At 42.1% G+C, this 14,141-nt stretch overlaps 1 pseudogene; it reads left to right on the top strand.

The window, feature by feature from the left end:
- The first annotated feature begins 1,647 nt into the window (after positions 1-1,647).
- LOC114222846 (small ribosomal subunit protein eS7 pseudogene) lies at positions 1,648-8,362 on the top strand (annotated as a pseudogene).
- The last annotated feature ends 5,779 nt before the right edge of the window (positions 8,363-14,141 follow it).

The following is a 14,141-nucleotide window of genomic DNA, read 5'->3' as shown; positions in this document are numbered from 1 at the left end:
TGGGTGCAGAAGTCAGGCATATTGGACTCAAGCCCCAGTTCTGCCTCTTCTTAACTGTGATCTTGAGAAGTTAAACCTCTTGAGGTTTCATTTAACACACTTAGAAAATAGGAATTATTATCTCATAGGCTGGCAATGAATGTTACTCAAGAACATGTGAATATCAAGTTTCACCCAGAGCCTGGTATATTAAGTGCCCAACTTATACTACAAAGAGAGTGTTGGTTTTATTACCACTCATGACTAAAGGGCAGCCATGGGCTGTCCATGTGGCATTCTACCTTGCGGTCAGCCATCATGGACCATTTCTTGGTTACTTGGAGGAGATTATCTAAATTTGGCTAAAGAAATAGGTCTCCCAAAGACAGTAGGGGAATAGGAACTGCCTCATAAAATTGTAAGCATCTCAAGAGGAAATAGCTGTGAAAGCATTTCATGAATGCTAATATTAGTTATTAGTAATATTTCCTAGGAAGCAGTGCAATGGTATACACAGAACATGCACTTAAGACTCAGACAAACATGAGTTCCAATGCCAGTTCTGTTTGATTTTGGACAAGTTCTTTAACTCCCTGAGGTCTCCATCTGTTAAAATGGTACCATTAATACTTACCTTGCAGGTTGCTGCTAGGATTAAAGGAGCCAATATATATGAAAATATCTTGCTTAACAGCCTGTGCGTAGAAGGCATTCCTTGATGAATGTCAGGTTCTTTCCTTCCTGTGGTTCCTCTTCTATTGCCTAGTCAAGAATCTCTGATGCATATTCAGAATCCAGATGCCAGGGCAGAAAAAAAACTTTGAGATGACAGAATCAAGATTAAATTAAAATTCTAATAGATTGGAACACTGAGGCTGAAACATTAAGCTAAAATTAATAAGGATATATATGAAAACTGGCATTTTGTTTCAATATACACTTAGTGCAAAAGTATATGATGGAATTGTGTGTCTATGCATGTGTGAGCATGCACATGAATGTGTGTAAGCACAGTTCACATCTTGGGCTTCAGTGACAGAAGCACTACATACCTGAAATTCATTCTTCCATTGTTGCCAGCTCTGGTTAGACCATTCATAGGGCATTGTGTCACATTTGGGAGCCATGGTTTTTAAGAAGAAACCCCAGTACAAGAAAACCTCTCCAGGGACATTGCCAGTGTGGTGAGTACCCTGGGGAATGGCTCAAGGAGTCAAGTCAGGGAACTGTACCAAGAAAAATAGAAGACTAAGAAAAATATGACAGCTATTTCTTTATTTAGTTTAAACTCAACATGCAAAAAAAAAAAAAAAACCCAAATAATCAAGTCAAAAAATGGGCAGAAGACATGAACAGACACTTCTCCAAAGAAGATACACAAATGGCTAACAGACACATGAAAAAATGTTCATCATCATTAGCCACCAGGGAAAAACAAATCAAAACCACATTGAGATACCACCTTATGCCAGTTAGAATGGCAAAAATTGACAAGGCAAGAAACAACAACTGTTGGAGAGGTTGTGGAGAAAGGGGAACCCTCTTACACTGTTGGTGGGAATGTAAGTTGGTACAGCCACTTTGGAAAACAGTGTGGAGGTTCCTCAAAAAATTAAAAATAGACCTACCCCCTCTTCATAGGCTGGCGCTCTCACCAAGGAGAAGGCCATGTTCAATTCGAGCACAAAGATCATGAAGCCCAATGGCGAGAAGCCGGACGACTTGGAGTCCGGCATCTCCCAGGCTCTCCTTGAGTTGGAGATGAACTCTGACCTCAAAGCCCAGCTGAGGGAGCTGAATATCACGGCTGCCAAGGAAACTGAAGTTGGCGGTGGTCAGAAAGCTATTACCATCTTTGTTCCCGTTCCTCAGCTGAAATCTTTCCAGAAAATCCAAGTCTGGCTAGTCCTTGAATTGGAGAAAAAGTTCAGTGGGAAGCATGTTGTTTTTATTGCTCAGAGGAGAATTCTGCCTAAGCCAACTCAAAAAAGCCGTACAAAAAATAAGCAAAAGCATCCCAGGAGACACACTTTGACAGCCGTGCATGATGCGATCCTGGAGGACTTGGTTTTCCCAAGTGAAATTGTGGGCGAGAGATTCTTTGTGAAACTGGATGGCAGCCGTCTGATCAAGGTTCATTTGGATAAAGCACAGCAGAACAACGTGGAACACAAGGTTGAAACTTTTTCTGGTGTGAGTTCCCAGAGTTTCAGTTGTAAAAAAAAAAAAATGACTAAATAAAACTTTCACAGTAAAAAAAAAAAAAAAAAAAAAAAGACCTACCCTATGACCCAGCAATTGCACTACTGTGTATTTACCCCAGACACAGATGTAGTGAAAAGAAGAACCATATGCACCCCAATGTTCATAGCAGCAATGTCCACAACTGCCAAACTGTGGAAAGAGCCGAGATGACCTTCAGCAGATGAATGGATAAAGAAGGTGTGGTCCATATATACAATGGACTATTACTTAGCCATCAGAACAGATGAATACCCAACTTTTACATCCACATGGATGGGACTGGAGGAGATTATGCTAAGTGAAATAAGTCAAGCAGAGAAAGTCAATTATCATATGGTTTCACTTATTTGTGGAACATAAGGAATAGCAGGGAGGACATTAGGAGAAGGAAGGGAAAAATGAAGGGGGAGATTGGAGGGGGAGACGAACCATGAGAGACTATGGACTCTGAGAAACAAACTGAGGGTTTTAGAGGGGAGGGGGGAGGGGGGATGGGTTAGCCTGGTGATGGGTATTAAGGAGGGCACGTACTGCATGGATCACTGGGTGTTATATGCAAACAATGAATCATGGATCACCACATCAAAAACTAATGATGTATTGTATGGTGATTAACATAACATAATAAAATAAAATATAAAAGAGAACACAGATGGGCATGGTGTCATACAAGAAATAACATAAAGTTGGAAGTTTTAAGGAGACAATTTTGACTCCTAACATCTTTATTTACTCATAAATTCATTCACTTCTCCAACAAACATTAATTGAATTGAGTGTACACTGAATGTTAGACATGTTTCCTTGTAGGTAGTAGTATGCCGACAAATGTTTAACAACCAGCTCTCCAGAAAAAAAAAGAAATCCTGATTTATAGCATTTGCCAATATCTGTGGTATAAATACTTCCACCATAGCTGATTGCAAGTAATCAATATAAATGTGGAATTGGGAAGAGCTCTGACCAGCTGGCTCTGTCACATTGGGGCAAGCTGGCTTCAGCACATGCCTAGTGTATGTTCTGAGGATGCAGAGTTCAAAGGCAGTCCTACATGTAAGAGACCTACAGTTTAGTGGAAGAAACCACTCCAATTCAGCTTTGACCTTGATGCGCACTTGGTTCTGACAGAGGTCCCAAACCTGATTTGGAGGATGGGACTAATTGGGTTGGCTGGGGAGAAAAGCAGAGGGAAGTGCATGCTGACAAAAGGAGCAGCAACTCTAAACATGCAGACTCTGAGGAGGTTGTGCAAGTCTATTTTTTGCTTTTTGCTTTAAATGTCATTCTTTTTTTAATTAAAATATAGTTGACATACAATGTTATACTAGTTTCAGGTGTACAACATAGTGATAGGACAATTCTATTCGTTTCTTAATGCTCACCATATTAAGTATAGTTGCCATCTGTCACCATACAGTGTTATTGACTACATTTCCTATGCTAGACTTTTCATCTCTGTGACTTATTTACTCTGTCACTGAAAGCTTATACCTCTTAATTCTCTTCACCTATTAGCCCACCCCCCAACCCCTTCCCCTCTGGCAACCACCCGTTTTTATCTCTGTGTTTATGAATCTATTTCTGGGCTTTTAAAATTTGTTTTGTTTTTTTAGATTCCATATGTAAGTGAAATTATGTGGTATTTATCTTTGTCTGAGTTATTGCAGTTAGCATCATACCATCTAGTCACATCCGTGTTGTTGCAAATGGCAAGACCTCATTCTTTTTTACGGCTGAGTAATATTCCATTGTCCATATATACTACATCTTCTTTATCCATTCATCTATCAATGGATGTTTGGGCTGCTTCCATATCTTGGCTGTCATAAATAATGCTGAAATAAACATGGAGGTGCATATATCTTTTCAAATTAGTCTTTTTGTTTTCTTTGGGTAAATAGCCTGTAATGGGATTACTGGATCATACGGTATTTCTGTTCTTAATTATTAAGAAACCTCTATACTGATTTCCACAGTGGGTGTACCAGTTTACATTCTCACCAATTGTGCATGAGGGTTCACTCTTCTCCCCATCCTTGCCAACATGTATTCCATGTCTTTTTAACAATTGCCATTCCGATTAGTGTGACATGATTTCTCATTGTGGTTTTGATTTGCATTTCTCTGATAATTACTGATGTTGAGTGTATTGTCATTTTTTTTTTGGCTTTCTGCATGTCTTCTTTAGAGAAATATCTATTCATGTCTTCCCATTGTTTAAATAGATTGTTTTTTTGAGATTGATTTGTGTAAGTTCTCTTATCTATCTATATATAAGATATATATAAATCCAAATATATATATATATATTTGGATATGAACCCCTTATCAGATATATCATTTACAAATATCTTCTCCCATACAGGAGGTTGCCTTTTTGTTTTGTTGATGGTTTCCTTCGCTTTGCAGAAGCTTTTTATTTTGGTGTAGTCCCAATAGTTTATTTTTCTCTTTGTTTCTCTTGACTGATGAGACCTATTTAGAAAAATGTTGCTAAGGCCAATGTCTAAGAGATTACTGCCTATGTTTTCTTGCAGGAGTTTTATGGTTTCGGGTCTCACATTTAGGTCTTTAATACATTTTGAGCTAATCTTTGTGTATGGTGTAAGAACGTGGTCCTGTTTTATTCTTTTGCATGTAGCTGTCCTGCTTTCTCAATAGAATTTATTAAAAAGACTATCTTTTCCTCTTTGTATATTCTGACCTCCTTTGTCCTAGATTAACTCAGAGTATAAACGGGTTTATTTCTGGCTCTCTATCCTATGCTATTGATCTATGAGTGAATTTTTGTGCCAGTACCATACTTGTTTGATACTCTGTAGTATAATTTGAAATCTGGGACTTGAAACCTCCAGCTTTGTTCTTCTTTCTCAAGATTGCTTGGCCAATTGGGGTCTTTTGCAGCTCTATACAAATTTCAGGATTCTTCGTTCTAGTCCTGTGAAAAATACTACTGGCATTTTGATAGGGATTGCATTGAATCTGTACATTGCTTTGAGTAGTATGGACATGTTAACAATGCTAATTCTTTCAAACCATGAGTGTGGTATATCTTTCCATTTGTGTAGTATTCAATTTATTTCGTGAATGTTTTATAAGCTTGCAGAATACAGGTCTTTTACCTGCTTAAATTTATTCCTATGTGTTTTGGAGGATAAGTTTCACTCAAGAAGCTGACACTGAAGATATGTGGCAGCCAGAAGATGATAATGTATTTGAGGCAAATTTTGAAGGCAGTGAGGAATGGATGGGAGGTTTTTAACGGGAGTTATGCAGTGATATTTACATTTTAGAAAGTTCACTTTGAGGGAAGGGTAGGAAAGAGAATTGCACTGCGTCAAGACTGGAGGTAGAGATACCAATTAGAAGCCTCCCTGGGTCACTGACAAAACTTGGTAATGGAGTGAAGGTAGTGACACTGGCAAATAGGAGGGTACCCATCTAAGTAATGTCAAAAACGTTAGGATAGACAGGACAAGATGACAAGGGGAGAGAAGAATAGGGCGTGGTTGTGATGGATCTGTAAAGGGGGAGTGTGAGTTAGGGAGGGTGTACAGGATTATTGGTCAGTGGGAGTGACATCCCTCTTTTTTTTTTTAAGATTTTATTTATTTATTTGAGAGAGAGAATGAGATAGAGAGAGAGAGCATGAGACGGGGGAGGGTCAGAGGGAGAAGCAGACTCCCTGCTGAGCAGGGAGCCCGATGCGGGACTCGATCCCGGGACTCCAGGATCATGACCCGAGCCGAAGGCAGTCGCTTAACCAACTGAGCCACCCAGGCGCCCCGAATGACATCCCTCTTGTTAGGAACCAGTTCTTACAAAGACCTCACGTGGAGAGTTTTTAAAATGCAAATTCCTGGACTCTATCCTTGGATATCCTGATTTAGTAGGTGGAGCTGGGCCCATACATCTGCATTTTCAAAGCACTCCAGGAGATTCTATTGAACCATGTCTTTATTAATCCCCTCAACTGATATTTACTATGTGCCAGACGTCATTTTAGGCACTGGAGAGGCTAAAGTGAATGAGACAAACTTCCTGTTTTTGTAGAGCCTTTAAGTGGGAGAGACCAAGAATAAACAAATAAAATGTCTACGATAAGCAATGTGTAGGGAGCTATACAGTCTATGAAGAAAACGCAGGATAAGGGGATGACATTTAACGGGAGGTGGGGATAGGATTGCTATTTTAGGTAAGGTAGTTGGAGAACCTTCTCTAAAAAGGTGACATTTATCCCAGAACATAAAAATAAGTGAAAAACATAGAGAAACACTGAATTTAAAAACATAGGAAAAGATGTAAAATTGGCAGAGATGGAGTGGTAAGTTCTGTTTTGGACATGAGTTTAAGCTCTGTGTTAGGCCATCCAGTGGAGTGGGGCTATCCAATAAGCCACTGAATATACCAGAACTCATGGAGCAGATCGGGGCTCAGGATATAGATTTGGGAGGTGTCAGGTTATACATGGTGGTTGAAGCGATGAGAGTATGTAGAATGAGAATGGAACCCAGGGAAATAACTCTCTTTTGAGGCAGGTAAAGAAAGGATTTTGGGAGGGAAAATGAGAGGTAACAGTCAGATGGGGAGTGGAACTAGGGAAGAAGACCCTTTCAAGGAAGGAGATCCAGAGAGGTTCAGAAGCTGCCCAGAGGCCAAGTGAAATAGGGCGAGAAATATGTCAATTGTATTGGGCAGTGGAGGATCATTTTCTGTCTTGAGAGCAATTTCATTTCAGAAGGATAGTGGAGGGGGAGGGGGTTGGAGTATAGCAAATGGAGGAGGTGAAAAGTGGAGATAGTTGAAGTAAAACCATTCATTCAAAAAGTTATCAAAAAAAGAAAAATCCTAGCATGGTGAATGAAGGGCATAGCGTTGCAGGGAGGCGGGGGGGGGGGGGGTTGGATTTTTTTTAAACTGAGAAACTTGGGCATGTATATATGTTAAGGAGAAAGAGCCAAAAAAGAGAGGATGGGGGAGGGGAGTAATTAAGGCACTGATGAAGGAGGGTGACTGAGGTCTTACCCCTGAGACTAGAAGAAAGAGTGAATGCTTGTGCAGATAAGGTTCTTCGTAGGTTTGGGAAAGAATGGATTTTTAACCTAACAAACTTTATTTTGCTGTGAAGTGGAAGTTAGAGCTGTTTGCCAAGAATGGGGTGGGCAGGTGGTCTAGGCAAAGTTGGGTAAAGTGGCAAAGGGAGGTAAAACGTCCTTGGAAATAGGTTAGTGAGGGGACAGGACAGCCTTGTGATGTTTGGGTCATAGCTCAGTTGAGTTAGAGGCCCTGACTTTGACGACCACTAGTTGGTCCAAGTATGTGTGTTTATCCAACAGTACTTAGTGTCCAAGGAGGAGGGAATTGGATAGATCTGGTGTTGGGATTTTGCCCCATGCGTTTAGGAAGAAGGGAGAGAAAATTAGCACTATCAAAGGAAGCTATCAGTGTTTCTGGAAGGAAAGCCTTTAGTCATGGGCGGACCATTGATCCATCTCTCCCTCTAGCACTGAACTGGTATAAGGACTGCTTGCTCAGAATCACCTAGGAGCTTGTAATGCCTGTACTGAATCTCTGAGGGACTGGGCCAAGGAATTTGCATTTTTACAAGCTTCCTAGATGATTTTAATGTATACAAAAGTTTTAAAAGTACTGCTTCCTGACTCCTACGATCACTTGACAGCATCCTGATACATCTCCAGCCCCATCAAAACACCCCCAAATGGAGAAATAGTTTGGCCACAGATCACATCGCAGAGGGCAAGCCTCCTCACTTGTCTCCTGCCCACGATGTAGATAGGTCAGACCCTCAACTTCCCCTAGCAGTACTGAGCTGCCTGGAGAGCATCTCTGTCATATCGGATAAATAGCAAGAGGGCAGGTCCCAGCCCCTGGCAAACTTCCGCAGGCCCCTCTGAACCTCTGCCTTGCTGGGCCTCCCCAGCACAGCTGGCCGCAAAAACATCGGCTGGTCGCAGCAGGATCCCTAGGGCTCCAGCTGCCCACCCCTATCCAGGAGGAGCCTGTCCTTTTGCTGGCTCTGCTATACATTCACCTGGAGCTCCTGGTGGATCCCACTTCCCTGCAGCTCCCAGCCGCCCCTTCACGGAAGAGAGAGCGGGAATTTAAGAGCCAGAATTAATTAGGCAAATGTCAGGCGGGCATGAGTCACAGCAGCCCAAAGTATTTTAGTCGATTACAAATGGGAGCCCTCACAGCAAGGAGGAGCCTGCAGCCCTGTCAGCCGCCCCCACAGGCGCTGATTTAAGAGCCGCGCTAGGGGGCGTCTCTCATTGACCCAGCAAACTCCAGCCAGGACTCTGCAAGGGGGTGGGGGTGTGTGTGGGGTGTGTGTGTGGGGTGTGTGTGTCCGTCCCCGTCCCCCACCCAACCCTCTCAAGGAATCCTTTCAGAGCCTGTTTGGGTAATGGGACACTGAAATAAACAGCCCAGCCAAACTAGAGGTTTGTGTAGGCTATAAATTGGAAGCATTCTCAGTGACTAGAAGGGGCTTAGCCAAAGAGAACATTCCCAGAAGCCTTAAGGGAACCAGGCACCTGCCCATCCTGAATGTTGTCTTCAATTTTTTTCCAGACTCAATGGGCCAGATTCTCATCCTGTTATTCTCTAAGCTAAGGAGCATCAGGGAAATGGTTGCAATTTCTTGTGTGATACCCTGGCTTACCAGAAGGGCTGAGTCCTTTTTCTCTAGAAATCTGTCTCCTTCTCCCTCCCCTGCCCCCACACCCATCCCCCAGACCAGGCTATGATTATCAAATAAATGTAAAACCTAGGAGGAGTCTTTAAGATCCATTTCCCTACCTTTTAATGAGTTTCATTCATTTCTTCAGCAAAATTACAAAAAATGGTATTATGCTCCATACTGTTAGTAAATGCATTTGCTGCTCTTGGTGGCTTTAATCTATGAAGAGAAGACCTGCACATCCTGAAATATAACAAAAAGTGGAGATTGACAAAAGTACCATGAGAGATGCAGGAAGAGAAAAAAGGCAATGAATATTGGAAGAAGTGGAGATTACCTCAAATTGGGATGTCCAGGAGGGCTTCCAGAAGGAGGTGGCATTTTAAGCATTTGCGTTTGTAAGCATGACTATCCAGGTAGAGAGGCTGGACCTCTTTCCTGAGCTCAGATTAGTGAGTGGCAGAGTAGGGACCAGTGGTAGACCTCAGTTCTGAATCCACTCCAGTGATGTGAGCCATTAGGTGGTAGGTTTTCCTTTGTCAGGCAATTCAACCTAACAAAATTTGTGAAGTATTTATGACTAACACTACCAAGCTCAGTCTGATGAGTTATCTTTCCTCAGAGAACTAACAATTGCAACAATAAGCCCAGGCTGGCCAAAACTTCTCCATCTCTCCTGCACTAGTAATGGCACCACCTTTCCCTAGCCATATAAGCAAGGCTCTGGAGTCATTATAGACTCCTCTTTTCCTTCTCACTCCCCACATCTAATTGATCACCAATTCCTGTTGGTTCTGCCTCATTAAAAATTCTATCAATATGTATTTATTGAACATCTCTGTTAGGTTCTGGGAAACAAAGATGAATAAGGCATAGTCTCAGGAAATTCATGATTAATGATGGAAGCAGACTTGTAAAGCACAAATATGGTGTAACATGATACACAAAAAAATATGTTATGCTAGGGGCCCTGTGGGAGCACAAAAGAGGGCAGGAACTCCGGATGGGCACCAATAAACAGTTTTCTAGTTAATGTCTCCCCTTCATCCCCACTGCCACATGTCCCATCAGACTAAGCATTTGACTTCCAGACCTTTGCAAAGAAAAAAGCCTGGAAATGCAAATTCATTTAGACACCCTTCACTCTACTTAAAGCTCATCAGGGGTTTGCTGTGGTTTAGGATAAAATCTGAACTTCAGATCTAGCATACAGGGCTAGTAACAATGGCTCCTGCTTACCTTTTCAACCCTTTAAAAAACACTAATTCTTCCTTCCCTAAAAAAGCCCTATTTACTTGTAATTCCATTTGCACCTCTTATTTCCTATGTACCCTACCTATCCCTATGTATCTCCCTAAGGAAACACTTTTCTTTCCAAACTCCATAAAAGCTCATCTTCTGAGTCCCGCCCTTATGGTCCTCAGGCACAATGACTGGCTCCATCTTTCATCTTTCCCTGGTACCTGGAACATCCTTCATTACCCTCAGTCTTTGTTTTGGACTGCAACACTCTGACACTGTGTTCATCACCAGACAGGAAACATCCTGCAAACAAGGGTTATGTCTTACACATCTTCATATCTGCGCTTCCTGGAACAGTGTCTGGCACATAATGGGCAATTGATAAATGTTTGTCACATAAATATAAATAAACAACCTGAAAATAGGTGTGTTCTCAGAGATGGTAGCTTTAAAGAAACCACCTAGGAATTGGAAAGGAAATCCTGTTGAAAGCGACTAGGCAACTAAAAATATATAAAGGTGATTTGGTTTTGATATTTATTACCTCTGAATTTTTAGTTCAAAGATGTCTCCTTTATCTACAATTAACAGCCAGCACATTGCAAGTTGGGATACCTACTTAGAACCAAACAAGTAATTGGGACTCCTAGTGCCTAAGAAGGTCCCCAGAGGTATGGTATGCCACATCCTCTCTCTTCCGATTCTGGAACTTTCATCAATAGCTTTGCGACTTGAGTAATTTAACCTCCTGGAGCCTCAATGTCCCCATCTATGGGTAGGAATATTATCTGTCTATAGTGAGTTAAATAGTGGGATCCAAAATGCATGTCCACTTGGATCTAACCAAGTGCTAGATTCCATGCTTGGAATGTGCCTTTATTTGGATAAGGGTCTTTGCAGATATAATTCAGGTAAGGATCTTGAGATAATCCTGGATGAAGATGGGCCGTAAGTCCAGTGGTGGTTGTCCTGTAAGAAATAGAAATGAGAAATCCAGATAGAAAGGCCATATGAAGACAGAGGCAGAGATTGGAGTGATATATATATTAGACAGGGAATACCAGAGATTACCAGTAGTCACCGGGAGTGAAGAGAAAAGCAAGGACTAGATTCTCCCTGACAGTCACCAGAAGGAGCCAGCCCTGCCAACACCTTGATTTCAGACTTCTGGAACTATGAGAGAATAAATTTGTGTTGTTTTGAGACACTCAATTTGTGGTGACTTGCTATGGCAGCCCTAGAAAATAATATGCAGCCTGACCTAACCCACTGGGATTTGAGAAGTTCAGATGAGAAAGTGTCTTTGGAGATGTTTGGTGAAGCTCTATAAAAAAAATGGTACCACAAGGTACCATTATTTCTGCCTCGGGTAGAGTAAATTGGAGGAATCCTCTGATGAGTTTTGTACCGGCTGGATGTAAATAAACTTTCTTGAACTCTTGTTTTAAAAAAAAAAAAATGTTCTGGGCCACAGAGCTGGGGGTGAAGGGGTGGAGCTCCGAATCCAGCATTGTCTAATAGGCCCTGACTCATTCCTCAGATCTGAGGGAACAAGTCGTCAGTCCCTGGTGACCCATCCTCTGCAGACTCCACTGGCTTACAGGGAAACTCTTGCCCAGCTGGGCCTCTGGTACTGCCTTGAGTAAATCATACTTGTCAAAGTGTCTTAAGAGCCCCAGGCCACAGGTGCCATGAAGACAGAGGTCTGCAGATTCTAATTCATCAGGTTACTTCTTAAGGATGTTCCTTATATCGTCAATTGCTGGCTCTCGAGCCTAGTTTAAATTTATTCAGTTGATATCATTTTTTTTTCCTGGCTACTCAGCTGTGCCCATCTGAGCACTTTGGTCTGAGATGGTTAAGTACCTGGCTGCCTCCAACCCTTGGGCTGATTGACTTTTCCTTATTATATACAGCATGCCACACTCAGGGAGCAGACAGTGAGTCAGCACAGTGATTACCTTGCCTCCCAGCACCATGCAGAAGCCTGTTTCAGTGCCAGGCTGGGCCTGATCTCAAGGATCAGACTGGGAGAAGCATTAGGCCTACTCACCCAAGAAGGTAATATTCCTCTACCTTAATCCTCCCAGAGCCAGGTACCAGGCAACTAGGAACTACTCCCATAGTTTAGAGCCTGCCAAAATTATTCAAACTTCTTTACTCTGTCCTGTCTTACCTTTCCTATAGAAACCCCAATAAAGACCGTGGCCTAAGTTTTACCCTCGTTCATGTCTTCTGCCCCCTTACCAAAACCTGACTTTTCCCCTGTGACCCAGCATGGCATGCAGTAACCCTCTCTGTAGGACTTATGAGTATAATAAACTTTGTTTTCCTGAGCATCTCCTGTGTCTCCTCTTGTGGCTGCCCCCAACTGACCATCACACTCAAAAACTCAGAGCAAACATAAACCCAGTTGTCCAGACTGAGGCCTGCTGGATAGAGGTTGGGAGCAGGTTAAGCAGGCCTCAGGAACAAGGTAAAGTAGGCACAGGAATTCCATTGTTGGAAAGGGAACTAAAAAGAAGGAACAACCCAGTGGCCCTGTGGTAAGCACTGATTCCATGCCAAGATTGCCAGGCAGGTGATTTGAGACCCAATACAAAAGCTCAGTGGTCGTGGTCATTTGGGAGCAATGTCGCGGTAATAGCATTTAAGCCAGGTGGAGGACGTAGGTAAAACTGGCAGTGCTTAAGCAGTCAGTCCTCCCACATGCTGATAGTTTCTGATCCAAATGATGTTTACCCTCAGCATCAACTGGTCTAGGGACAAAGAGGACACAGGGAGGACTGTTAAGAGGAATGTGCCTTGATCCAGGCCAGAAATGATGGTGGCTTGAACGATGATGGTAGTAGTGAAGGGTAGGATAGAGAAATCTGGAATATTCTTTGGAGTAGACTGAGATTTGCTCGAGGATTGGTTATGGGGTATGAAAGCAAAAAGGGCAGCAGGGATGACTCCAAGGATTTTGGTATAAGCACATGGGTGAATGGTGGGGCTTTTTATTGGGACAGGGAACCCTGGGGTGGGGAATATTGGCCTCCGGGGAGAAGACTCAAGAGTTTGGGTTTGAACATGTTAAATTTAAGATACCTATTAGACATCCAAGAAGAGGAACAATAGGCATTGGATATTGGGTCTGGATGTTTGGGAGACACTGGGGACCAACCTAAACACTTGGTGGTCCTTGATATATAGACAGGACTAGGTGACATCCTTTAGGAAGGAAGGGTAGGTAGAAAAGAGATTCAAGGACAAGAGCTCTTCTGCATTTAGAAATCTGGAAGAGCAGAAGGAACCAGTAGAAGAGTGTTATTTTACACCTGACCTCTCTTTCATATCACCCTACAGGCATTTGGGTGGCACTAGCTCTGGAGTCAGACATACTTATGTTAGAGAGCCTGTTGCATCGTTAATCAGTGTGAATTCTTTGGCAAGTTCTTAACCTCTCTTCAATTTCTTTTCTTTTGTAAAGTAGGGACAGTAGCACTTACTTCCGTAATGTTTTGTGAAAATTAAAGGTGAAAATTAAAGTGGCTCAAAATTTGGTACATAGTAAGCTCATTTAAGCTCTCATTAAATTTTAGCTCTTATTAACAATGCCGTGACAAAAAATGCTTTATAAGTCACAATATGCTAAGGGATTACTACTACCATTATTTTACAGATTCTCAAACGTATTTTTTTATTCCATGATAATTGAGATGGCTTACTGATACATGGGACATTTTATGTGAGAGAATCTGAAGATGCTCTCTCAGTGACTTCGAGAAAGCCCATTTAAATTGTGCCTAGATACTTCTGTTTCCCCAATAAAGTAATCCTTTCAGATGCTTAATCAAGACAAGAGAAAGCTGCAGTAGTCAGGAGAGGTTTGCCCTAAACAGTTTCCAAGCATCCAGCCAAAATAAGGTTTCACACTCTTTGATGATGAGATCTCTGACACAAAAGACTCTGGAGGAAAGGTTTGCTAAGGTAC

Source organism: Eumetopias jubatus, unplaced genomic scaffold, assembly GCF_037043125.1.
Source record: "Eumetopias jubatus isolate StellerSeaLion01/CBP00866 unplaced genomic scaffold, mEumJub1_p1.0 scaffold_12, whole genome shotgun sequence".
Classification (NCBI taxonomy): Eukaryota; Metazoa; Chordata; class Mammalia; order Carnivora; family Otariidae; genus Eumetopias; species Eumetopias jubatus.
This window is presented reverse-complemented; position numbering and strand designations above follow the sequence as displayed.